Consider the following 26,915-nt stretch of genomic DNA (forward strand, 5'->3'; position numbering starts at 1 on the left):
TCTTGGGATAAAGATCCCTTCTATAAGAAGAACACACAGAACTCATTATCAGAGAACAATTCATTCAGAACATATCATTCATATCCTTAACACAATAATTGTCCATCATATCAAAAATTTCATGTGAACATTCCACCACCACGAGAATTTCAGTTATGTAGGTTCTCAATTTGTCATCCCTTAATTTGATCCACTGGGTCAAAGGATAACAGCAACAATCTGTCAGCATAATTCACTAATCTCATAGTGATTTGCTGAAGTCATAATCGTCATTCAGTTACTAATATCATCATTAGGATTTGTCCCATTCATAAACTTAATTATGATTATCCCACTAGATTAAGCTAATTATATTATTTCTCTTTTCCAAATTGATAAGATAATCTATTTCTCATTTAGAATCAATCAAAGTAGTTTTTAACTACTTATAAATAATCTAAAAGAAATAACCATTATTTTGTTTAACACAAAATCATAAAAATATCATTTTCTTAATCTCTAGCTTATCAAGCCTAGGGTTTAGATTTGAATTAAGAGACTATCATTTTAAAGAAAGTATTATAAATAAGCATAAAGATTAACTTTCTCTTAATTAAGCATTAAGACTTAAGGGAAAGCTTGATTTGAATTAAAACAATTATTTAGAAAGCCTCTCAAGCTTGAGAGGGGTTGAGAAGAAGAAAGTCATTGAGATAAATTGGAAAAAACCATAAAATTTGATTTTACCTCCAAGTTTGGCTTGATTCTCTATTAGCAGTGAAGCCCCTGACCAATCAATTGGTCCACCAAGAGGAGAAGAGCAACTCCAAGAGTTGTTGTAGAGAGAGAGAGCTCCAAGCTCCCAAGAGAGAGAAAAATTTAAGGGATAATAGAAAATATGATTATTTTAATATAATACTGGCATAGTATAGCTCCAATATTTTTTTACAAAAAACTAAGGGTCTATTTATATATGAGGGAGGCCAGAGGATTTTTCTATCGAAAGATATCTAAATTTTGAATTATCTCTGTCTAGACATTTTCTCTCTAGGCCAAAACAGGGTAAAACAAGATCTTTCTCCTATTTCAGAGAGGGGAATAATTTCAAGAACAGAAGGGGAGGTTCTTACACCTTTACACCTCAAAAGCTGGAGGGAGGAATCTTACATCCTACCCCACTTAAAAAATACGAGATGTCCTCATCTCGCAGGCAGGAGGAAAAACTCTTTCACCTTAAGATCCAACTGATTCTGGGTTTCCTTTTAGGCTGGTCAACCCATGCAGAATCTTGGGATAAAGATCCCTTCTACAAGAAGAACACACAGAACTCATTATCAAAGAACAATTCATTCAGAACATATCATTCACATCCTTAACAGAATAATGGTCCATCATACCAAAAATTTCATCTGAACATTCCTCCACGAGAATTTCGGTTATGCAGGTTCTCAATTTGTCATCCCTTAATTAGATCCAGTGGGTCAAAGGTTAACAACAGTTGTGAGATCCCTGTTTCCACCGAGCAACGGATTCGGGGTACTAGCAGCGGAAGTAGCACTTCTCGCATGGGACAGGGGTCCCACACTCGGGGCCTCACCTACATATATCCGGATAAGAGACTAATTCGTCGGTTGTTCCAAAACCGAACCCGAAAAAACTTCCTTTACCGGAAAGCACGGGCGATTCCACCAGGATAACTTTTTTACTCTAACGTAGTCAAGATCATTTCTGATCAAACTGATCCAATTGCATCTATAAGATATTTGGTCGGATCAAGGAAGAAACTTGCACTTGGATCATTGGGATCAACGCTTTTTTCCCCATTCAAGAGGCACAGCCGTTGATTCCTATCCATAGAACAATTACTGTCCGAGATTTACTTTATCTATCGTAATAACAAAAGTTGAGTCTCGATTTATGGATCCATCAGTCCAGCCTAACCCCATCCAATCCCATGGGTCCCAACCACTGTAGTGATGGGATCCAATTTGGAATTTGGTTAGGTTTTGTCCCGGGTACCAAGGAAAAGAGTTCCAAGGCCCCCTAGCCGGAAGTTCATGCAAACATAAAACTAGCCACACCACTTACACACCCAATATGAAATTGCCTTTTTCTTAGCATCAGCTAACTTTAAAACAATCCTTTAATGAAACCATAGTATCACTGATCACAATCTTCCAATTTATCCGGTTGATTCATAATTTCCCATCATTCCTTCATCAGAGTATCTATGGCATCATTGGCAACTAGAACGCTCACCACCTGTCCACTCAGGGGCCTTTTCAATAGTTCCTAGCCCATAATACTCGGCAATATAATCACTTATAAAAATCAAGATGGACTCTCGTTGAAGATCAGCAAGATCAACCAACAGATCCATAAAAAGAGCCATGGACTCATCCATTGAAGACCAGCAAGGTCAATCAACCAGATCCATGCCCGGTTTTAGAAAACAACTCTTACTCCTTGTTCCAATATCTTCCTCGATGCACGCGTGGGTATCCTAGGCGACCCAGAGCCTGAGCACCGTATGGTCAGCACCCTCTAGGATCCTTCGCAGGTGACCTAGCGCTTCACTCATAGGCCGCTTCCTTGGTCCCTCATCCACCGTACCGGAAGCTCACCATTTTAATCGAACCGAGGCTGGTCAAGACCTCGGTCGACCTTGCTACGCGAGATGTCCTCCATTGACTCTCCGTCTCAGCAGTTGCAACTTTATCAGTTAGGTCTCCATGACCTTAATCACAAGACGGTCAAAATGCTTCCCCAGCATTCTTGACATAAAACAGCCATTTACAAACAGCATTTCCAAACAGTTTACAAATACAATTTCTATATTAACTCTCATTTTTCCACATTATCCCTCATTAATCCACATTACTTATTCCACATTCCATTTATATGTGTACTCATCGAATCACATCATTTTCCATCTCTTCACTTCAATTCCTTCACATCACATATCATATATTCACATCCATATCCACATCCATACATCCACATTCACATCCACATCCACATCCATACATCCGTATCCACATCCATACATCCACATCCACATCCACATTCACATCGATACATCCACATCCACATCCACATTCACATCCATACATCCACATCTACATGCTTACCTCCATTTTCACATCCTCATTTATACATCCACATCCCATATCCACATTCATACATACACATCCACATCCACATTCACATCCATACATCCACATCTACATGCTTACCTCCATTTTCACATCCTCATTTATACATCCACATTCATACATACACATCCATATCCACATCCATACATCCACATCCACATGCATACATCTACTATCACGTCCTCATTCATACATCCACATCCACATACATACATCCACATCCACATTCCCATTCACATCCACATTCCCATTCACATCTATACATCCACATCTACATCCACATACATACATACATCCACATCCACATTCCCATTCACATCTATACATCCACATCTACATCCACATACATACATACATCCACATCCACATTCCACATTCACATCTATACAGCCACATCTACATCCACATTCACATCTATACATCCACATCTACATCCACATTCACATACGAGTCCCCCTCTTCTTACCAAGGTGTCAAAAATGCATCATTATTCCAAAATATCTCATTTTTTTTAGTAATATCTCATAATTTTTAACTAATAAATCTTATACTCAGTCAACTCTTTGTCTTATGTGAGCATTTACTCATTTTTTTTAGTAATATCTCATAATTTTTAACTAATAAACCTTGTACTCAGTCAACTCTTTGTCTTATGTGAGCATTTTTTTAGTAATATCTCATAATTTTTAACTAATAAACCTTGTACTCAGTTAACTCTTTGTCTTATGTGAGCATTTACTCATTTTTTGGGTATTTTATTTTATTCTTTGGATGATTCTCATCCCAACACTTGGATTAATCCAATTGGCCCATTGGAAACCTTAATTGGACCATAATCCAAAATTTTTTTGAAAATGTAAACCCTTAGGCTAAGGTCCCTTATACCCTTTTCGATTAATTCCTAATGCACATTGGAAAGTTCATTTTGAACTTCTGTTTTAGGGGAATCCATTTTAGACACTAGGAGGATTTTTATATCCAAAGATATCTAAATTTTGGATTATCTCTCTCTAGACATTTTCTCTCTGTAGGTCAAAACAGCGTAAAATAAGATCTTTCTCCTATTTCAGAGAGGGGAATAATTGCAAGAACAAAAGGGGAGATTCTTACACCTTTACACCTCAAAAGCTAGAGGGAGGAATCTTACACCTTTCTCTTTGGTGTATGGTTTGGAGGTGATAGTGCCCATGGAGTTATTGTGGCAAGTATTCAAGTAGGTTTTCTGCCCATCTTCCTATTGAAGAGTCCTTATGGCATAGATTAGATCAACTAATGGCCTTGGAAAAAATAGGTTTCAAAGATCCTAGATGGCGAAAGTAGTATAACACAGGAACAACCTCTAGGTGGACCGTAATATAAATTCAAAATTTTTAAGGTAGGTGACCCAGTATTGCCCTTCCAGTCCTGGATGGGTCCACACCTTGAAAATTTATGCGCGGACCAAATACATAGAGGTCCAATATCATTTTGTCAGAGAGAAAGTGTTGGATGATGGTACAGTGGATTTGCAGTATGTGAAGACTAAAGAGCAGGTGGCCGACATCTTTACAAAGCCACTTGGCAGGGAGAAGTTTGAGTACTTCTGTACTATGTTGGGAGTACATGGGATGAGCTTGAGGGGGAGTGTTGAGAGCTTTGATAGCCCAAGATCATCTACATCTTCATCTATGGCAGTACATCATGAGCTTGAGAGGGGCTGTTGAGATTCAAGCTCGATGTCAGCTTATGCCAGTTGCACTATGTGCTAGCATGTTAGGTAGTAACATGTGTGAGACATAAATGACCGCGTCCAGCTGGTCATATTGTGTGGACATTAGCTAGGGTTAGCAGTGTGTGGACACAACACATGTAGTGTGTTGTAGATTATGGATTGTGGCTTTATGCATTGTGTGAGAAGGGAGATGGCTTCCCTGAGTCCCTAAGATGCCCCTACCACACCCAGTTCTCCCACCACAGCCTCCATTACCTAGAGTTACACCAGTTTGTCAGAGATAACCCTGATAAAACTCTTCGAGGATGGGAAGGAGGGAGATATTTTCGAGACTCCCACTTATGAAATCCAAGAGCCCATGAGTCCACGCTCACAAATTCTTAGTCACTATGTTATGGAGGGGGATCGAATGCATCATGTATACCTTGCAGCTCTGATATCGCAAGCTAGGGATATGAATCGAACAACAAAAATACCACCCATCCACCAGTGTTATGATTGTGATGGACCTCATTGAGTGGCTGAGTGTCCCAGTAAGAATAGAGCAGTGAGTTCCCTAGCAGGTGCTCCAGCCTTGACACCACTGTGCATTGGATGTGGTCTCGACCATATGTACAAAGATTTCCCGCTAAGACCTCGAACAACGGGAAAGGCTCATGAAGCAAATCCCAGCACCAGCCTTAACTTTTTGAGTGTGAGAGATGGTTTCATTTGAGTGGTCCCCCTCAACAATGTAACCAGATTGTAGAATAAGTAGCGGGCCGCAGCACATGTTGCTGCAGAGGCATCTACCTCTCAAAGTCATGACCTAACAAGACCCTTTGAACAAGCCCGAATAACTTGGTGATCACAAAAGAAGGCCACCAAGGTTGAAAAGGGAGAGAGCCAAGTGATGATCAAAAGCGGTTCTGACCCAAGAACCTATTGACCCTCGTTAGCTATCTAAAAAGCTTAAGGAATATCCAAATCCTATTAAGGAAAAAGAGAGGCTCCAAGCCGCCCAAGAGTTATTTTGAGAGTGCCAAGCTTAGATGGAAGGCGACCCCCCTACTACATACCTTGAACCATGCCTGTCAGTCTCAAGTGAGAGACCTGCACGTGAGGCTCAAGTTTATCCTTGCAAGCTTCTCGACCAACCACTCTTGCTAGAGCTAACAAAAGAAGAAGCTACCCCCCAACTGAAAGACAGGGTGGTGGAATATCTTGGAGGCCTAGGAGATGAACACCATAGGGAAACTAACGTAGAAATCCATGCTCCCATCCTATACACCTCAAAAACCTTGAGACAATGCAAATCTGACCATCCTCACAGGATTGCCTCTGCCCCAAGAGACATTACAGGCCTCTCTTCATTCCTCTCTTCTCAAGTCCAGATCCCAATCGGCACCTTGCTTCAAGGTAGGCCAAGCTTATGGAATGACCTGAAAGATTGGATGGAAGGACGTCTTAGGGCAGGAATGCACGAGACCATGGAGCCAGATAGCTCTGATGAATCTGAGGAAGAAGAATTTCACATACCTCTTCAGGTAAAAGGGACTCCTACCATTCAAGTGAACAAGCTCAGACAATACTTTGAAGCCAATGAACTTAATGCGGCCTTGCCAATAACTTTTGACAGCCACCAAGTTACAACAATCTTGGATGGAGGATCCGGAGTGAGCATTGTGACCAAACAATGCTAGGAAGAATGGGGGGCACCTGTCTTGGACAACACCCAATTGTTGGTTAAACTTGCTGATGGAGCCACCACTAGACCCATTGGTCTATTAAAGGATCTGAAAATTAAGATTCTAGGAACCACTTTTCGCCACACCTTTGTCGATGAATTTTGGACATCACTAGTTTCATACGACTGCATCCTTGGCAAACCTTTTATGCGAGAATCCAAAATGATCCATGACTAGGATACTGAATTTTGGACATCACTAGTTTCATACGACTGCATCCTTGGCAAACCTTTTATGCGAGAATCCAAAATGATCCATGACTAGGATACTGACCATATCTACATTCGAAGAAAAGATCTCACCTTCCAGATCAATCTACGCACTTGGAAGGTGCACCCCATGAGTGGCAGACCGTTTGCAGAGGACTCAATCACAACTACATAAACTAAGGAAGTCCACCGGTGTTCCAGACATGCCATAAAACACTGGAAGATGAAAAGGAGAGTAAGGATAGTACTCCACTCCCACAGTCGGAAGACTCTGAGAACTGGATGCATATCCTCTCTACTCTAGACGTCTTGCCCAAAAAAATTGGTAGTACGAGATTTTCCCCACGGCAGATGGGCAAGAACTTACATCATTAAATATGCATAGATTAGCATATCTGCCCAATATAGCTACGTAAGAGCTGGATCAGGTGGTTCGAGCTAAGCAATCAAGGAGTACACGCTCACATAAGACTCGCAGGCCCAAAGGATTTCCTAGGCCAGAGCGGTACATCTTCTCAAACAGCTCGGAAACCCATTGGCTCAAATATGTGGGATCCATGGAAGCCCATGAGCATTTCAATGACGTATGGCAAAAAGAACTCTCTTTTGATCCACAACTGATTAAACCCACCCAACCAGAACTAGTCCCTAAAAATCTTTACCGCTTTACATGCAAGGCACATAAAACATTAGCACTTGCAAAAAAAGAAGCCAACAGGCTAATTGACAAGGAAAGTGCTAAAGCAGAAGAAACACGACAGGTACCCAAGCACTTTAAGACCTTCAAAATGGCTAACCGCTTTGTTCAATATGATTCGACTCTAAGGTCTAACATTGGGCAACCTCGGACCTCATATGATGGTCCAGGTTAAGGAAGTCAACTTGGCAGGCCCAAGCGAAGACCCAAGGCCCGTGTTCATTGCAAAAGACATTACAAAGGAAGAAGAAGCAGAGCTCATTGCTCTCCTAACTGAACTCCAGGACTGCTTTTCTTGGAAGTACAATGATATGAAGGGCGTACCTCCAGAAGTGGTACAGCACACCATCCCCATGGTTGATGGAGCCAGGCCATTCAAGCAACGAGCTTACCCAATGAACCCCAAATATTCCAAGATGGTCCACGAAGAGACTGAAAGACTCATTGACATTGGATTCATCTATGAAATTGAACATACGAAGTGGGTATCATGGATTGTGATAGTACCCAAGAAAAACGGAAACGTCAGGGTGTGTGTTGACCTCAAAAAGGTCAATGTCGCCACCATAAGATGGTCCACAAAGAGACTGAAAGACTCATTGACATTGGATTCATCTATGAAATTGAACATACGAAGAAGTGGGTATCACGGATTGTGATAGTACCCAAGAAAAATGGAAACGTTAGGGTGTGTGTTGACCTCAAAAAGGTCAATGCGCCACCATAAGGCACCACTATCATTTACCATCACTGAACACGTGTTGGAAAGAGTAGCGGGGAAGAAAGCCTACAACTTCCTAGATGGATTCTCAGGATACAATCAGGTGTGCTGATTGACCTTAAAGACTAGCACAAAACTTCTTTTGCTATTGAATGGGGTACGTACGCATACAAAGTCATGCCCTTTGGATTGACCAATGCACCCGAAACCTTCCAATGCTTAATATTTACGGCCTACAAGGAAAATCTCTAGAAATTCCTAGAAGTCTTTATGGATGACCTATGCGTCAATTCTTTTTGGAAGGAGCACCTCACATGTTTGTAGAAGGTGTTAGAGCGATGCAGACTATATCGCATCTCACTGAACCCTCTTAAATGCCAGTTCTGGGTTTGACATAGAGTGATCTTGGGAAACATTGTCTCCAAGCAAGGAATTCCAACCGACGACAATAAGATGAGGCTCATTCACGAGCTGCCACCACCTACCAACTTCAAAGGCATCCAGCGCTTCATGGGACATGTCAGTTATTATCAGCGATCCATTTTTATGTATGCAAATATTTCTAGAACCCTTTACGGACTCCTTCCACTTGAAGTTTTCAAGTGGAAGGAAGAATGCCATAGAGCTTACACTACACTCAAGAAAGCCTTGGCAAGTGCTCCAATACTTAGATCCCCTAACTGGGATCTCATCTTCCATGTCCATATTGACGCCTCAGCATTTGCCATAGGGTGTGTGCTGGCCCAACCCGCCGGTGTGAACACCGTCCTTCCCCAGTTTTGCCAGCCCCGCCAACTCAACGAAGATGAGAAGAATTACACCACAACCGAGAGAGAAGGATTAGCTATGGTTTATTTGGTTAAGAAGTTTTGCCATTATCTTCGGGCGACCAAGTTCGTCTTCTTTGTAGACCATCAAGCCCTCTTGTATCTTGTTAATAAACCCTCTATAACAGGCCGAATCACCAGGTGGCTGCTTATCTTGCTAGAGTTTGATTTCACCATTATACAGTAAGAAAGGGATCTCAACATGTCCTAGCAGACCACATGTCAAGGATTCCCAATGGCGAACAACCAGTGGTGGGAATAGATGATGATTTACCAGATGCCACCTTATTCCAACTTTGCGTAATTCCTGAATTGGGTGAAGAAGTGGCTCACTTTTTATCCATGGGCTTACCAGTTGATCCTCTCCTCAACAAGGATCATGCCCGTTGCTTAATTAAAAAAGCAACCCCATACCAACTAATCGCAGGTCAACTTTACAAGTAGGGCAAGGACAAAATCCTAAGACGTTACATTCGGGAAGATGAACATGTCTTCCTCCTTGAACAAGTTCACTCTACCTCTGCAGGGGCGAGCACTTTGCCATAGACATCACTGCTTGTTGCAAGGTTCTCACAGTTGGGTTATGGTGGCTGTTGAAGGCATAGTTCCCTTAAGTTGAATGTTGCTAAGTCGGATAGTTAGTAAGTCGGATATGTAAGAAGTCGGAATGTAGTAAGTCGGATATGTAAGCAGTCGGATATTGAAGTGGTAGGAATATCTGATGACTTTCTTGGGATCTTGGAAGTTAAGATAGGTAACGGTTGTTCAAGAAGAACGTTTTGGAAAGAGTAACGTTTTGAGCAAGGTAGAAAAGAAGGGGAAGTAATGTAATGAGGGAGGAGAGAATCAAGCAGAATTTTGAGTTCTTTTCTTATCTCTTGTGTAACCTTACTCTATCAACCCTCTGTTTGTGCATCGCGTTTCTGCTATGTTTGAGTTTTTTGCATTGGCTTAATCAACATGTCTTTTATTGAGTAATTGTGTCTGTTTATACTTTCTTCTGTGTTGTTGAACCCCAACACAATTGGCGATCTTGCTGTGTTTGTCTTGTTTGGACAAAGGCGATGAATGCCAGTAGGGATGCATGTTAGAGAGGGAGAGAAGAGTAGCCAAAGTTTATTATACAAGGGCACAAGCCCAGGCAGGCAATATTGATCCATTTCAGTACGATCAAGCTACCCAGGAGGGTCAGGAGAGTCCACTCTCTGAAAATCACGCAGTAGACCAACGGGGGGAGAATTTTGGAGTAGCAGGAGGAAGGCAAGTAAGGCAATTGTTAGGGGCTTTACTCTCGGTAGGAAGATCTGCAAGAGTAAGAAGAAGTCTCCAGTTTGACCCACTACAGGGGGCTACCAGGCAAAGACCTAGGAGACCACCACCGCCAAACCTCATGGCTCAACCACCTCTCAACCCCACAGTCAAAGCCGCTAAATTCAGAGGAGGATCCAAGGAAGATGCAGATTGCCATGTAGCCCAGTTTGAAACTCGATGGCAAGCAAGCGGTTATCAGGCTTTATACAATGATCCAATTAAACTTCAGCCATTAGAAGGTAAAGCCATGAGTTGGTTTAGCCAATATGGTATTCCACATTTTGTTAATTATAATGCTTTGAAGGCAGCATTTTTGCAGAGGTTCAGAAAGGAAAAGACTCCAACTGATGTTCTGAGAAAACTGAGGGACATTAGGCATAAGAATATGTTGGTGGAAGACTATGCTCAAAAATTCAGAAATTTGGTTGAAAGATTGCAGAGCAATGAAAGACCCACTAATGAGATGTTGGCCGGATTTTTGTTGAAAGGATTAAGGTATAGTTTAAAGAATGCTGTGGCAAGCATTGACATTGCTGGAGGAATCAATGATCTTGTTGCGGCTGCAGCAAGAGTTGAAAAGAGGCTCGGTATGACAAAAGCAAAGAGTAGTAGAGATAACAGTTCTGATTCCGAAAATGGGTCAGATGCAACATCAGACTCAGACAAGGAGGAGGCTTCAGCTACATCATCAGAAAGTGATGCAGAGGAAGCCAAAAGAAAACAAAAGGAGAGAAGTAAGAAGAAAAAACAGAAGGATAAGCATCCCAAAGAGGCGGACTTTTGGTAAGTTGAAAAAGTTTGGGTATTCTGTGGTAGCACCAAAGGAGAAGCAGTATTCTCACATTTGTGAAAGGGATGGCCACAGCACAGCTCAGTGTTGGTACAATCCTAAAAGCAGAGGACAGCCTACACCTGATGCAGGAAGAGGTAGAATTGATGTAGGGGCAAATCAAGTAGCTCCATTTAGGGGCAAAGCACCATTTCAGAGGCCTAGACCTCCAAGACCACCATGGAGGGAGCAGGAGAATAATGAAAGGAGACCACCAGGTGCTATGCCTTGTGTGTACTATGGTACACAAGATCATTGGGTAGGCCTGAATTGTCCATTGTGGGTTAAGCATAGAGAAGAACGGGGAATGCCTGTGCTAAGGTATAATCAGGGTAACCAGCAAAAGGAGGACAGCAACCGCAACAACAACAGCAGCAGCAGCAACAGAATCAGCAACAACCAGCTTAAGCTAATGTACTTTTGGTCGATCTCTCAGATCAGAAAGAGTATAATGGTGTTAGTCAACCAACTCAGGAGCAGCACAAGCAAGAAGATAAGTGGGTTTGTGATGAATGCATGCAAGTTGATGATATTGAAGTCATGGCTATCACTAGATCCAAAGCAAACGGACCAATAGATTGGAAGGAGTAGAAAGGAATTAGGGATCAGGTCCAGAAGTAGATTCAGAAGGAGCAGAGGAAGCAAGCTGAGCCTAAAGTCAGAAAGTCAGTTCGACCAACAACACCAAAGGGACAACATTAAACTTGAGGTAAATCAGGACAAAGATTGGTTTGAGGTACTCATCAACTCTCCCTTACAATTGTCATTGGATCAATTATTGTGAGCTTAGTGCCAGCTTTTAAGGAGAGGTTGTTGAGGAAACTTCAGGATCAAGATAATGAATTATTGGTTCATTAAATAGGATTTCCAGCAGTAAACAACATTGATCCAGCAGATGTTGATTTTGTTGTGCCTGTAATCAAAGTTCAGTTTGAGGCAGGATTTTTGCAGATGTATTGTTGGATGGAGGATCCGGAGTAAACATTTTATTTGAAGTTGTTTATACACAAATGGGCTTGGGAAAGTTGGCCCCAGCACCTTTTCAGGTGAAGATGGCAGATCAAACAAGAGTACAACCATTAGGAATTCTCAAACAGCAACATATTGCAATTGCAGGTATGACCTTCTTGGTCAATTTTGTGGTCATGTGAATGTCAGATTCAGCGTCCTCTTATGAAATGCTGTTGGGAAGACCTTGTCTCAGAATGGCCAAAGTCAGACAAGATTGGGGAGAGAATGTGGTTGTTATAAGAAAAGGGAAGAAGAAAGTGACTATACCTATGCAAGGGAGGAAGAATATTCCACTCAAGGAGAAACCATTGTTTGCACAAACTATCAACTTGGCAGAAGAAGTTGAAGATGATGAGAAAGAAGAATTTCTGAAGGTAAATCCAACAATTGTTCCAGTATTTGACGTGGATGTGGAACAGATATTACAGCCGGATAAGGAACAAGCTCAGGACAGGTCCGATGTAGCACCTAGACAAGAGATTCAGGGAACATAATTTCGATAGCTAATGGAACACACAGCAGAATCTTCTACCAAGGAACAGATTGAGCAGGAGGAAAAGGATGCAAGAATTATGGCTGAAAGAATCTATGACAAGAAGTTTGGCACTTCTAGTAGGGTTAAGGAGGATGAATTGAAAGAGATTAATTTGGGTACAGAAGCTGACCCAAAAATGGTAAAGGTAAGTGTCCATGCTAAAGGAGAATTTTTGAAGGAGTTGTTACAATTGTTGCAAGAATACATGGATGTATTTGCTTGGGAGTATTCTCAGGTGAAAGGTATAGACCCTGCATTTCTTCAACATCATATTAACTTGCAGAAAGATGATTCCGATTGTGCAGTAAAGGTACAGAATGAACCCTAGTTTTGCAAAGCAGGTTAAGGAGGGTATAGATAAGTTATTGACAGTAGGCTTCATCAAGCCAGTGAATGAAGTGTCATGGTTGTCTCCAATTATAGTGGTACGTATGTGTGAACTATAGAAAGCTTAATGCAGCAACTATTACTGATCCTTTTCCAATGCCCTTTTGTGATGCAATTTTGGATGCAGTTGTAGGGCATGAAATGTATAGCTTTCTAGATGGATTTTCTAGGTATAATCAGATTCACATTGCTGAGGAGGAGGGTAGAGAAGCCAATCAATGGTTTTAGGCTGAATAAGTTTCAAGGGAAACCACCTCATCTTGATACCCCCTTCAGTTGAACCTATGGCGCGGAAGGAGTCATGTGACCATGGAGCTCTTAGTCCAAGGCCTACGTGTCACAGTGCATGAAAACCTCACCAAAAATGCTTTAAGTTGTCACCTATTCGAACTTGAAAGGATTGATGAAACTCACCTCCTTGCAGTCTATAGCATGATTGTTTTAAAAGCTTAGGCATAAACAGTGGTTCAACGACCAGCTCACTGAGGCCACCTTGAAGGCCATCCATGATAAAAAAACAACAAAAACAAGACCATGAGGTTATGAAAAAAACTGCAAAAGAAGAGGCCAAGGCAAGGCAAGCCAAGATAAGGCAAAAGCATGTCATGGTTAACATGGCCCAAGTAATTGACTTAGAAGAGGAAGACTGGGAGGTGATTTTCACCTCGATCCTGAAACTCTTGATGTGCATCAAAACAAAGGCTATTTTCCCATATACCCAGTTTATCTTCAAGCTCTTCCACATGCCTACTATGTGTTGGTAGGGCTATGCACCTTGCCTGCTGAAAATTCAAGGTCCCCCATTTGCCATGATTCTGAGACCATGGTTGTCTCCTCCTTATGCTTCCCAATCTATAAAAATATAGAAAGTGGCACAATAACCAGAAAGTGTAAGGGTTAATTCTAGACATGTAATGGAATCGAATATACCTTTCTTCTCATCAACTTGAAACTTGACTCTTCCACATTGTCAAAGCCCATGATGCTAAAGTGTTAACGCAGGTCTGCTAGGCTCCAATGCTTGCTTGCTGTGCCACTCGCTCAATCCATCCATTTTGCATCATCACAGCTACCTCAATAGGCATAATTTCTTCTTCTGAGGTTTGAAGTGGGATCCATGTCCCGTGCTTTTGCATCCATCTTTGGTAGTGCAGACGCATGTACAAAATAGAGCGTGCCTTCAAGAACCTGAAAGACACTGTAGAATCTACTACATTGCACTTGTACACATCACCTTGATGTGACCCCTCATTAACCTCCCAACCCTCTCCTAGTAATCCTTGAATGAGGTTAGACCGTACCTCCTTTTACAAATATACATTGTTTTTGTTTGGTGCATTGGCATGGAATTGAACATGTGCACAAAAACATGAAAAGGACAAAACCAATTTAGCCCTACTGACCTAGATGCCTTTGAAAACTTGAGTGATGTCTTGATATCACTTACCATCTTAAACTTTAAGCATAAGATGGTCCAAGCATCAGGTTTGGGCCATTTGGGATTGTTAAGAGGGGGGTTGGGGATCGCTTCTAGCTTGCCAAATAAACCTGGTTTTTTATCTACAAAATATGAGTGAGAAAAGAAAAAGATATTGTTCTGTACAAGATCACTTGGGCTTTGAGATACAAACATTGTCTCTCCAATGGATGCATGCATAGCATAGAAAACTCCAGTGAGGCTTTGCAGTGGTTGTTCCTCAACATAATTAGAGGGAAAAATATCTGCAGAGAGACATAAGAAAATGGAGAATCATAAGAAAATTTGAAACAAAAAATCCAATATTAGCATGTTGTTAAAGCTGTGTTTATGTTACACTGACAATTTGAAGGAAACCTTGGTCGTTGGCCTTGAATGTATAGGTCTCCAAGGGTATACACATGTTGCACTATGGCAACCAGCCCTTCCTTCTTAGTATGCTTGAAGCCTTGTAGCCTCCCCTTCCAATAATGTAGCATATTCCCCAGTTGACGCACTCGATGTGGTCCCTTAGAGCTTAGTTGCATGTAGACCCAAGCCCCAACCCTGAATCTTGTTGGAGCCCAAACTCCATTCTCATCTCTTGTGTTATGCAGCACAAGCTCTTCCACCTTCTCCCTAGGTCTTCTCACATTACTGGAAGAGGCGATGGTGGTAAGAAAAGAGAAGAAGGGAAAAGAAAAGCTTGTTTTACAACAGAGGAGTGGAGAGGAGAGAAAGTTCAGGGTTTTCAATGCAACAATGGAAAGCTTAAAAGAGGGTTAGAGTTTGCGAATATGCTTCCTGAACCTACAATAGACTAAAGAGGGATAGAGTTTCTGCACAGCAATGGAGAGGGAGGGAGCTTGAGAGAGAGAGAGAGGGAGATTGAGAGGGAGGGAGCTTGAGAAGGAGGGAGAGCTTGAGAGGGATGGAGTTTCTACAGCAATTGAGAGGGAGATTGAGAGGGAGGGAGTTTCTACAGCAATTGAGAGGGAGATTGAGAGGGAGGGAGCTTGAGAAGGAGGGAGAGCTTGAGAGGGATGGAGTTCCTGCAGAGCAATGGAGAGCTTAGAAAAGGAAGAAAGAGGGAGAGGGAGCTTGACAAGGAGGGAGAGCTTGAGAGGTATGGAGTTTCTGCAGAGCAATGGAGAGCTTAGAAGAGGAAGAAAGAGGTTCAAAATGAATGTTGGAGGGAAGTTTGAGAGGGAAAACACACTTTTGGGAAAAAATTAAAAATTTTCAATTTTTAGGGTTTTTAATCTGCACGATTCTAGGTGGGGGGACCTCTAAGTTTGGGCCCAAGAGGTAGGGGGACAAGATTAGTAATTAAGCCCCATTAGCAAACCAAAGCCTAGGCCCCCTAGGGTCAAAGAAGTAAAAATGTGCACCCAGCCCTCTTCCTATTGGTCCATTCCTAATCAAAAGTTAATCCAAGAGGCCCTCTTTGGGTCCAAAAAATTCATAATGGATTTCTCCCTTTCATCTCTTGCATGGACATGGAATCTTTTGACGTAACCACTTATGATAAGTTCGCATGGGTACCGTGTCATCATTGGAAGGAGGCACCGATGGTTGTCAATGCATGGTGGCAACTAGTTGTTAATATCGAGAATACAAGTGTATGTACACTCCATTCCATTTCATCAAACACAAAATTAGGTCTTTGGAATTTTCCAAACATAACTCTCTAGAAATTTTCCCAATACATGGCTATGGGCATGCCCATAGCTACGTACTAGGAAAAACAATTGCATGGCTATGGATTTTTTTTTGATACCTCCCTCTTGCATGTTGCACCACCTGCTTTTATTTTCTCGAGTCTTCTCCTCCTTCGCAAGAACTTGTGGGGCAGGCTATGGATATGGCTCCCTAAGCTCCCTTGTCCTTCACAATCCCTCCCTTGCCCTTCATAGGCCCCTCTCCTCTTCTCCCTTAACAATCCCTCCCTTGCCCTTCATAGGCCCCTCTCCTATTCTCCCTTAACAGTCCCTCCCTCACATTCACAATAGCTTCTCCTCTTCTCCCTTCACAAGCCCTCCCTCACCTTCACAAGCAAACCCTTTTCTCACCTTCATAACCCTAAACCCTTCACAACAAACCATTTTCTCCATTCACAAGGAAGAAAGGCCTCCCTCCACAAGCATCACAAGCAAGCCATATCAAGGTATGTACCACAAGCATCACACATCACAAGCAAGCTATATCAAGGTATGTACCACAAGCATCACACATCACAAGCAAACCATTTCAAGGTATGTACCACAAGCATCACACATCACAAGCAAGCCATTTCAAGGTATATACCATATCCTTATCTTCTTTGTTTTCTTTAATCTTTTGTTTTTTGAAAGTGCACTAATTGCTAGGGTTTGAGACTTACCTCAAATGTATTGCTTATTCTCTTGTATGCTTGCTTATTCTAGACAGAGATAATACAGTTTTGTTAAGAATTTTCTCCCAGTCTCAATAGGAAGAGATCCCTTGAAACAGAATCTTAAAAAGAGTTTTCCAATGTGCATTAGAAATTGATTAAATATGTGAATTGGACATCTTGGCCTAGGGGTAAAAAATTTTAGAAAAATTCTTATGAAGGTCCAAAGAGTGTCAAGAAGGGCCAAAAAGGTTAATCCAAGAGTTGGGATGAGAAAGAGGCAAAGAATATAAGAAAATCTCCCAAAAATGAGATGAAGAGTTGACTAGTACAAGGTTTATTAGTTAAAAAATAGGATTTTTTAGTTAAAAAGTGGAATTTTTGACACCTCAAATGGGGAGAAGGGCTCATGAAGGAGGCTCCTAGATATCACATCAAGAGGGAATTTTTTAATTCAAAAAGTGAGATATTTCATCTCTCCTCTCTCCTCCTTCAACCCAAATCAAAAAAGTGAGCCAAACTAGTCTAAACTTGTCCAAAATGGATCAAACTGGAGCAGGAAGGCTCTAGATTCTAGTTTGTGGACTTGGTTGGTGGCCTCCCTCACCTATAAATAGACTCCTATTTCTTTGTATTTTCATGTTGGAGTACCTATATGCTAGTGTAATTTTTAGTTTATTATATTTCTATTATTGTGAAGCTTTGGAGCTTCATTAATCCTCTTCTTCTCTTGGAGATTACCCTCTTTTACTTGGTGGCCAAGCTTCTTCTTTGAGGGCTTCACATTTCCCTAAAGAATCAAGCCAAAAACCAAGGGTAAGCCTAAACAATGGTATTTTTTTCTAAATGATAATCTTCTTCCCAACCTCTCTAATGCTTGGGAAGCATTTTAATCTATGGGTTTTTCTTTTAAAAACATGTTTTTATTGATTATGTTGTTAAAAATAGATTAATGCTAATCTTTAAGCTTAAAAGTAATGTTTTAATTTGTAAATCTCTCTTTTGGTAAGAATACTCACCTTTATTGGATTAATTTTCTTGGAAGGATAGATCTTAGTCCTAATCTTATTTTCTTAACTAAATCTCTAGGCCTAACAAGCTAGAGATAAAGATTTATTTTTTTATTATTATTTTAAGCTAATTAAAATGAGGATTAGCTCATTTATGCTTGTTTTATGTTAAAAAAGTTCATATTTATTCATTCTTAAGTGAAAGAGAGCTGTGGCTAACATTCTTATAATATGAAAGTCATATTGGGTACTTTTCTTAAATAAATAAGGTGCGCTTAGGCTTATGCACAAACTAATTTATGTTAAAGTGTAATTTTAACCATTCTCATTTCATAGTAAATGTGGGGAAACTATAGCAAAATTTTATCATTAGAAAATGAAGGATTTTCATAAACAAATTCTTATATTAAAAGTGAACTTTTGGGCATTCTCATTTCGTAGAAAATGCAAGGAAACTATGACAAAAATTTTATTATTAAAAAAATGAATTTTATGCATAATTAATTTTATGCCAAAAGTGGACTTTTGAGCATTATTCATTTGCTTGAAAAATAAAGAAGGTTATGCATAAATTTTCTAGATGAATTATGAAAATGATTATAAATATAATTCACTTAGATAAAAATGGATGTGAATGGATGTGAAATGATGTGAATGGATATGAAACGATGTGAAATGATGTGAATGGATATGAAATCAGGTGAATGGATATGAATGGATGTGAATGGATGTAAAATGATGTGAATGGATATGAAATGATGTGAAATGATGTGATTGGATGTGAAATGATGTGAAATGATATGAATGGATGTGAAATGATGTGAAATGATGTGAATGGATCTGAATGGATGTGAATGGAGGTGAAATGATGTGAAATGATTGGAATGGATATGAAATGATGTGCTTAGATGTGGATTGATGTGGGAATAATGTGATTAGATGTGGATTGATGTGGGAAGATGTGAATAGATTTGGATTGATGTGGGAAGATGTGATTAGATGTTGATTGATTGGGATTGATGTGAGTAGATGTGGATTAATGTGGGAATGATGTGATTAGATGTGGATTGATGTGGAAAGATGTGAATAGATGTGGATTGATGTGGGAATGGTGTGATTAGATGTGGATTGATGTGGGAAGATGTGAATAGATGTGGATTGATGTGGGAATGATGTGATTAGATGTGGATTGATTTGGGATTATGTGATTGGATGTGAATTGATGTGAGATGATGTGATTGGATATGAGTTGATGTGGGAATGATGTGATTGGATGTGAATTGAAGTGAGATAATATGATTGGATGTGAGTTAATATGATTGGATGTGAGATAATATGATTGGATGTGAGTTGATGTGGGAATGATGTGATTGGATGTGAATTAATGTGAGATGATGTGATTGGATGTGAGTTGATGTGGAGTGATGTGATTTGATGTAAATTTATGTGGGGATAATGAGAAATGATATGAGATGACAAGAAATGATAAGGAATAATGTGAAAGAATGTGTAATGATGAGGAAAGATGGGAATTTTGTTAGAACTGTAATTGTATGTGAAACCTGTTTTTTTTAAGATTGTTTTATGTCAATAATGATGGGGAAGCATTTTGACTATCTTGTGGAATGAGGTCGTGTGACCTAAGTGAAATAGTGCAACAGCTGACGGAGAGTCAATAAAGAACATCTCGCAAGGTCGGTCGAGGTCTTGACCAGCCTCGGTTTGATTAAAAATGGTGAGCTTCCGGTACGGTGGATGAGGGACCAAGGAAGTGGCCTATGAGTGAAGCGCTAGGTGACCTGCAAAGAAACCTAGAGGGTGTTGACCATACGGTGCTCGGGCTTTGGGTCCACCCAGGATACCCACGCGTGTGACAAGGAATAAAAATGAGTTAGAGGAGTTTTCTGAACACGGGCATGGATCTGGTTGATTGGCCTTGCTGGTCTTCAACGGATGACTCTTTTACATGGATCTTGTTGGTTGATCTTGCTGATCTCCAACTGAGAGTCCATATGGTTTTTATGTGATTAAACTCCTAGGTACTATGGGCTACGAACTATTGAAAAGGCCCCTGAGTCAGCAGCAGGTGGTGAGCGTTCTGGTTGCCGATGATGCTATAGGTACACTAAGGTAGGAATGACTGAAATTGGATTTTATGGTTGGAAAGTGGAAAAGTTGGAAATTGGATCTGGAAATGGAATACTGAGGATTAGGATGGAAACACTGTGGTTTTATTGCAAATCTGTTTTGGAAATAGTTGAATCAGAGAAAAGGCAATTTCATAGGGTGTGTAAGTGGTCTATCTATTTAATTTTTGTATGAGAGCCGGCTAGGGGGCCTGGGAACTCTTTCCCCTGGTACCCGGGACGAAACATAACCAACTTTATATAATGGATCCTATCAATACAGTGGTTGGGGGCGGTTGGCTAACCCATGGGATTGGATGGGGTTAGGCTGGACTGATGGATTCTTATAATAAAATTCAATTATGTTCAAGTTACGATAGTTGAAGTAAGTCACAGGATAATCCTTGTTCTATGGAAAAGAATTAATGGATGTGCCTCTTTGATGGGGAAAAATTGTTGCTCTCTATGAACTAAGTGCAGGTTCCTCCTTTGATTTAGCCATGTGACTCGCGGGTTCGGTCAGAATACAAACGTTAGTTAATGCCCTTGACTACGTTAGAAATTTTTCCTGGAGGATTCGCCTATGATTTCTAGGGGGCGAGGGAAGTTTTTTCTGGGTTCGGTTTTGGAAGAGCCGCCGGATTAGTCTCTTGTCCGGACATTCATGGGCAAGGCCCCGAGTGGGAAGCTCTGCCCTATGCAAGAGGTTGCTACTTCCGCTGCTATCTCCCCGGATTCTAGTGCTGCGCGGAGGGGGCAGGGGTCTCACATGCATGCTCTATGCATGCTCTACACATAAACATATGCATACATAGCTCAAACTATGCATAAACTTAATCCATAAGTTAATGCAATATTGCTTTATGCATAAGCTTAATCCATAAGTTAATGCAATATTGCTCTACACATAAACATATGCATACATAGCTCAAACTATGCATAAACTTAATCCATAAGTTAATGCAATATTGCTTTATGCATAAGCTTAATGTATTAGCATTAATGCATAATGCATTATTGCATATACTTAAGCATTAATGCATTATTGCATTAAGAATTAATACAATATGCATAATACATAATGTAATAAGCATTATGCATAATCTATTAAGCATTATTGCATATGCAATAAGCATTATGCATAAGCTATTAAGCATTAATGCATTATTGCATATACAAAAGCTATTAAGAATTAATACATATGATTAATGCATTATTGCATATGCTTAATGCATTATAGCATATGCTTAAGCATCAATTCATTAACCATTTTGAGCTATGCATAAACATAGGCATACATAGCTCATAATGTGTAAGCTTAATTTATTTATGAGCTATGTATGCATTAATGCATTATGTATTAAGCTTATGCTTTAATACATATATGCATGCATAAGATTAATGCATTATACATAATCTTAATACATATATATGCTTAATACATTATTGCATATGCTCAATGCATTATTGCATATGCTCAATGCATTATTGCATATGCTTAATGCATTATAGCATATGCTCAAGCATTAATGCAAATGCTTAATGCAATATTGCATAATGTAAATTTATGCATTAATTCATTAATCATTATGAGCTATGCATAAACATATGCATACATAACTCATAATGTATACGCTTAATTCATTATGAGAGCTATGTATGCATTAATGCATTATGTATTAAGTTTATGCATTAATACATATATGCATAAGATTAATGCATTATACATAAGCTTAATACATATTGCAAAAACTAATGTATAATGCATAAAACATATTGCATTATACATAAGCTCAATACATAATGCATAAGCTTATGTATAATGCATTATACATAAGCTTAATGCATTATGCATAAAGTATTACTGCATTAATACATTAAGCTAAGCATTATGTATCGAGCATTAAACATTAAGTATTAAGCATAAGCCATTATGCATAAGCTCAATGCATTATGCATTAAATTGAATGCATAATGCAATACATTAAACCGAATGCATAATGCAATACATCAAACATAAGCATAATGCATTAAGCTTATACTTCTGCTTAATGCATTATTACATTATGCATTAAGCTTAAACTTATGCAATAATGCATTGAACATAAAGCTTATGCATTATGCATTAAGTTTAATACATAATGCAATAATACATTATGCATTAAGTTTAATACATAATGCAATAATACATTAAACATAAGCTTAATACATTATACATTAAGCAATATGCATAAGCTTATGAATGCATTATGAATTAAGTTTATGCATTATTGCATAAATCTATCCATTATTGAATAAATCTTATGCAATAATGCATTAAGCTTATATGCATTATGCATATGCTTAAGCGTAACACAATAATACATAAGATTAATGCATGAATTCATAATGCAATAAGCTTAATGTATTAAGCATATGCTTAATGTATACTTATGCATAATGCAAAGTAGAGGCAAAAAACTCAAGAAATAATCCCCGACACCTGAAGGTGCAAAAATAACAAAGAGTTCGGTCAAGGAGCTTACCTCTTATGATTTTCTCTAGCTAATCTTGGTCCTTGACTTCCTTGCCTTGAAAACCTTGATCCAAAAGGAGTTGGGCAATCCATGCTACGATGACCGTATCCTTGGTAGTTAAAGTATTTAATTCCTTTGTTCAAGGGTGGAATTTCTGAAGTTGAGTTCCAGGGAATTGTATTATGAGAAAAAGGCCTTTCTTCCGTATCCTGGGTTTTTTGACTAGGACCTTGTTGTTGTTGAGATATTCAAGCTCGATGTTAGTGTGAGCCAGCTATGCTATGTGCTGGCAGATTAGGTAGGAACGTGTGTGAGACATAAATGACCGCGTGTCCAGCTGGTCATAGTGTGTGGACATTAGCTAGGGTTAGTAGAGTGTGGACACAACTCATTGTGTGTTGTGTGGATTATGGAGTAGTGCATTATGCTTTGTGTGAGAGTGGACATGGCTTCCCTCTATGGTTAGGGTTTGAAATATACATTAGGGTTTGCTCCTGTGTGTGTGTCTCCTCCTCCTCTACCGTTCTTTCAACATGGTATCAGAGCCTTGTGCTGTTTATTAGGGTTTATGAGTGAGTGAGTGAAGAGGGAGAAGAAGAAGCTGTGAAAAGAAGCTGTGAAGCTGCCATTGGAGCTGTGAAGCTTGGAGCACACCAAATACTATCAGATCTGAGAGCTTGGCCTACCGGGTAAGGTCCTCTAAACATCCTTGAGCGGATTGCAGGTGAAACAGGCAAGAGCAAAGCATTTTAGAGCAAATCAAAGCAAGGCAAAATTCTGGTTTTTGAAGCTTTCCATTAAAGCTTGGGGAACATTGATGTATGGTGGAAATATGTGTGATTCTGGCAAAGCAAACATGTATCTGACAATGAGGGATGTATTGGCAACTTCTATGCAAGCCCTACTGTGAATTTGGAGCAATTTACATGCATTTAATTGAGTGGAAAACTCTGGTTTTTGAGCTCTCACAAAACAGTGAAAAAGAAGCTCAAATTTGAAGCATTTGGAGTGAGGTTTTTGCAAAAATCCAACCATTGGTGGGTTGCACATATATCCAAGTGTGTTGGGCACTCAATTAGCTCATCATTGGACATTATAAACACTCCCAAAGACCCTGAATGCAGGCGGCGCAGCCCATACAGACAAAACAGAGCTGTTTTCTGGTTTTTTCACCACGAGGAGATCAAATTCTCACTTGTTGCTTGATATCTTCCACAATCTTCTTAGCAATTGGATGATTTACATCTTGGAGAAGAGGGCTATGTGATTTGTTTGACAAATGATGCTTAATTGAGCTGGGAATGAGCTGATTAAAACAGGCTGTCCACTGGTTGCAGAGAAACAGAGCATTTTAATCGAGCAATTAATCTTTGGTGTTTTACAATTGGACAAATTCCTCTTACATGGAGTTGAAGGACACTATTGCTAAGCCAATGAATGCCTGGTTGCTCAATTTGGTGGAATATTGAAGGAATTAGAGCCAAATCATTACTGGTTTTTCTGGTTTTTCTGGTTTTTTCAAAAACAGAAAAAGGGGTTTTCAAAAATTGATAATTACACATGTCAGATGGAGTTGATACTCAACATTGAGGTTCATTAGGTGTCAATGCAAGTTGCCTAGACTTGATTGCACCATTACATTGCGATTTGGAGCCTTGGAAGGCGTGTCAGTTCAGGGTATTCCGCACTGCGTGAGTCAGTTCATCTCAGATGATTACAGGTTGATTTTCTACATCAAATTTGGAGTTTGTTGGCTATCTTGGAGTATCTGAAACATTCACTGGAGTGTGGTTGAGCTGAGGAAGACTCACTTACAGATTTGAAGTGTGCGGAAGGTGTATGCATTGAGCGAACATGTCTGACAATCCAGTTCAGATTGTTGGTGAGAAGCTGGATAGGAAGAACTTCCAGGCATGGAAGTACAGGATAAAGAGTTTCTTGAAAGGGAAAGGATTCTGGAATCTCATTACAGGTGCTGAGCCAGAGCCTGAGCTACCTCGGCAACCTACACAGCAGCAGCTTATTGCTCATAAGCAGTGGTCAGAGAGAGCATTCAAAGTGCTGCATTATTTGTCTATATGTATATCTGATGCTATGCTCATACACATTCAGGATGCTGAGAATCCCAAAGATGCATGGGATACTTTGGTCAAAATGTTTGATACAGATACGAGTGCTCGCAAGTCTCAATTGCGACAGCAGATACACAATGTAAAAAGGAATAAAAGGAGCATACATGATTATGTGCAAGAAATCAAGAAGTTTGCAGATGCATTGGCCACAATAAATGCCCCCATGCCTGATGATGATTTGGTGGATATTACCTTGCGTGGTCTTGGCAAGGAATACAAATCCTTTGATACATCTATCTCAGTGAGGAGTACAGGTCTACCCGACTTTGATGAGTTGGTTTCTCTCTTGTTGGTTGAGGAAATCAAGCTCAGTGATTCATTTCTGGATGCATCTACTAGCCATGATGATGGCAGAAATCAGGCATTTTACTCGCAGAGAGGTTTTAGAGGCAGGGGGAGATTTGCATCACGTGGACGTGGTGGTAATGGTCGTGGATGGCAGGATAGACCTCCACAACAGAATTTTCAGCCTTCTTATGGTGCTCGAGGTGGTCGTGGTTATGCACCTCAGCGAGGCAGAGGTACCCCCCGTGGTCGAGGACGTTGGCAAGGCCAACAAAATTCTATGCAAGATGTGGAATGCCATTATTGTGGCAAATATGGTCATATGGCGAGAGATTGCTTTCGCAAACAGAATGATTTGAGAGGGGGAAGAGCACAACGTGGTGGTCATTATGGTGGAAACTATGCACAACATGGTGGCAACTATGCATCAAGTAGCAATGATGGAGCTGCAAATCATTTGTTTGCCATGAAGCATGTTGTGGGTTCTATGACAACAAATGCTGAGAATGATGATACATGGTATATGGACTCAGGAGCATCAAATCATATGACATGCCATGGTGAATGGTTTGAGCACATGAAGCCAATGGATGTCAAAGGTTATGTGGAAACAGGTGATGATACCCAGCATGTCATTACACATGTTGGAAGTGTACCATTGGTCATGCATAATGGTCAGACAAAGTCTATGTCAGATGTGCTGTATGTGCCTTCAATCACTAAAAGCTTGGCCTCAGTTGGTCAAATGGTGGAACAGGGATTACATGTTAGATTCAACGAGCATGGATGCTTTGTTGAAGACTTCAAACATGGATGTAGAGTGATTGCTAAAGGCAAGAAAGAAGGAAGACTGTTTAAGCTGGATGCTGGAATTCCTGAGCTAAAATCAGCCATGTTTTCAAAGAGCAGGAATGTGGTACAGGATATTGATATGTGGCACAAGAGGATTGGCCATGTAAATATACAGAGATTAAAGAACATGCAAACAAGAGGCATTGTGAATGGATTGCCTAGGTTCAAATATGATGGACATATGCATGTTTGTGAAGCCTGTCAGTTTGGGAAGCAGGCAAGATTGAGATTTCCTAGAGAAGGAAATATGAGTAACAGGCCACTTGAGATTGTACACAGTGATGTATGGGGTCCTGCACAAAACCCGTCTATCAAAGGGAGCTTATACTATGTTACATTCATTGATGACTTTAGCAGGATGACATGGATATATTTTCTCAGGGAGAAGAGTGAAGTATTGGAAAAATTCATGGATTTCAAAGCTTTTGCAGAAAAGCAGTATGGCTGTTGGATTAAATGTCTAAGGACAGATGGAGGTGGTGAATACACCTCAAAGGCTTTTGAGCATTTTCTGAGGAAGCATGGTATAAGAAGACAGTTGACATGCAGGTATACACCTCAGCAAAATGGTGTGGCTGAGAGAAAGAACAGAGTTATATGTGAAGTGGCAAGGGCAATGCTTAATGAAAAGAGCATGCCAGATTATTATTGGGCAGAAGCTTGTGCTACTGCAGTATACATATTGAACAAAACACCTACAGCAGCCATTCATGGAAGCACGCCTGAGATGCGGCTCACAGGTTACAGGCCAGATATTGGACATTTGAAAGTTTTTGGATGTGTAGCATATGTTCATGTGCCTGATGAAAGAAGAAGGAAGTTGGATCCTAAAGCTGAGAAATGTGTATTTGTGGGATATGCACAGGATCGAAAGGCCTACAAGTGTTATAATCCACAAACTAGACAAGTGGTCATCTCACGTGATGTGGTGTTTGATGAGCTTGCTAGTTGGTATAAGGCAAAAGATGAGGGTGTTATTGAGACACTTGAGGCTGATGTACATGTGAACTTGCCATCACAAGCAAGTTCAAGTTCTACTACTATGTCTGGGCCAGCAGCAGAAGC

The sequence above is a fragment of the Cibotium barometz genome, chromosome 32 (genome assembly GCF_041138505.1).
Source record: "Cibotium barometz isolate CiBa-2024 chromosome 32, ASM4113850v1, whole genome shotgun sequence".
Classification (NCBI taxonomy): domain Eukaryota; kingdom Viridiplantae; phylum Streptophyta; class Polypodiopsida; order Cyatheales; family Cibotiaceae; genus Cibotium; species Cibotium barometz.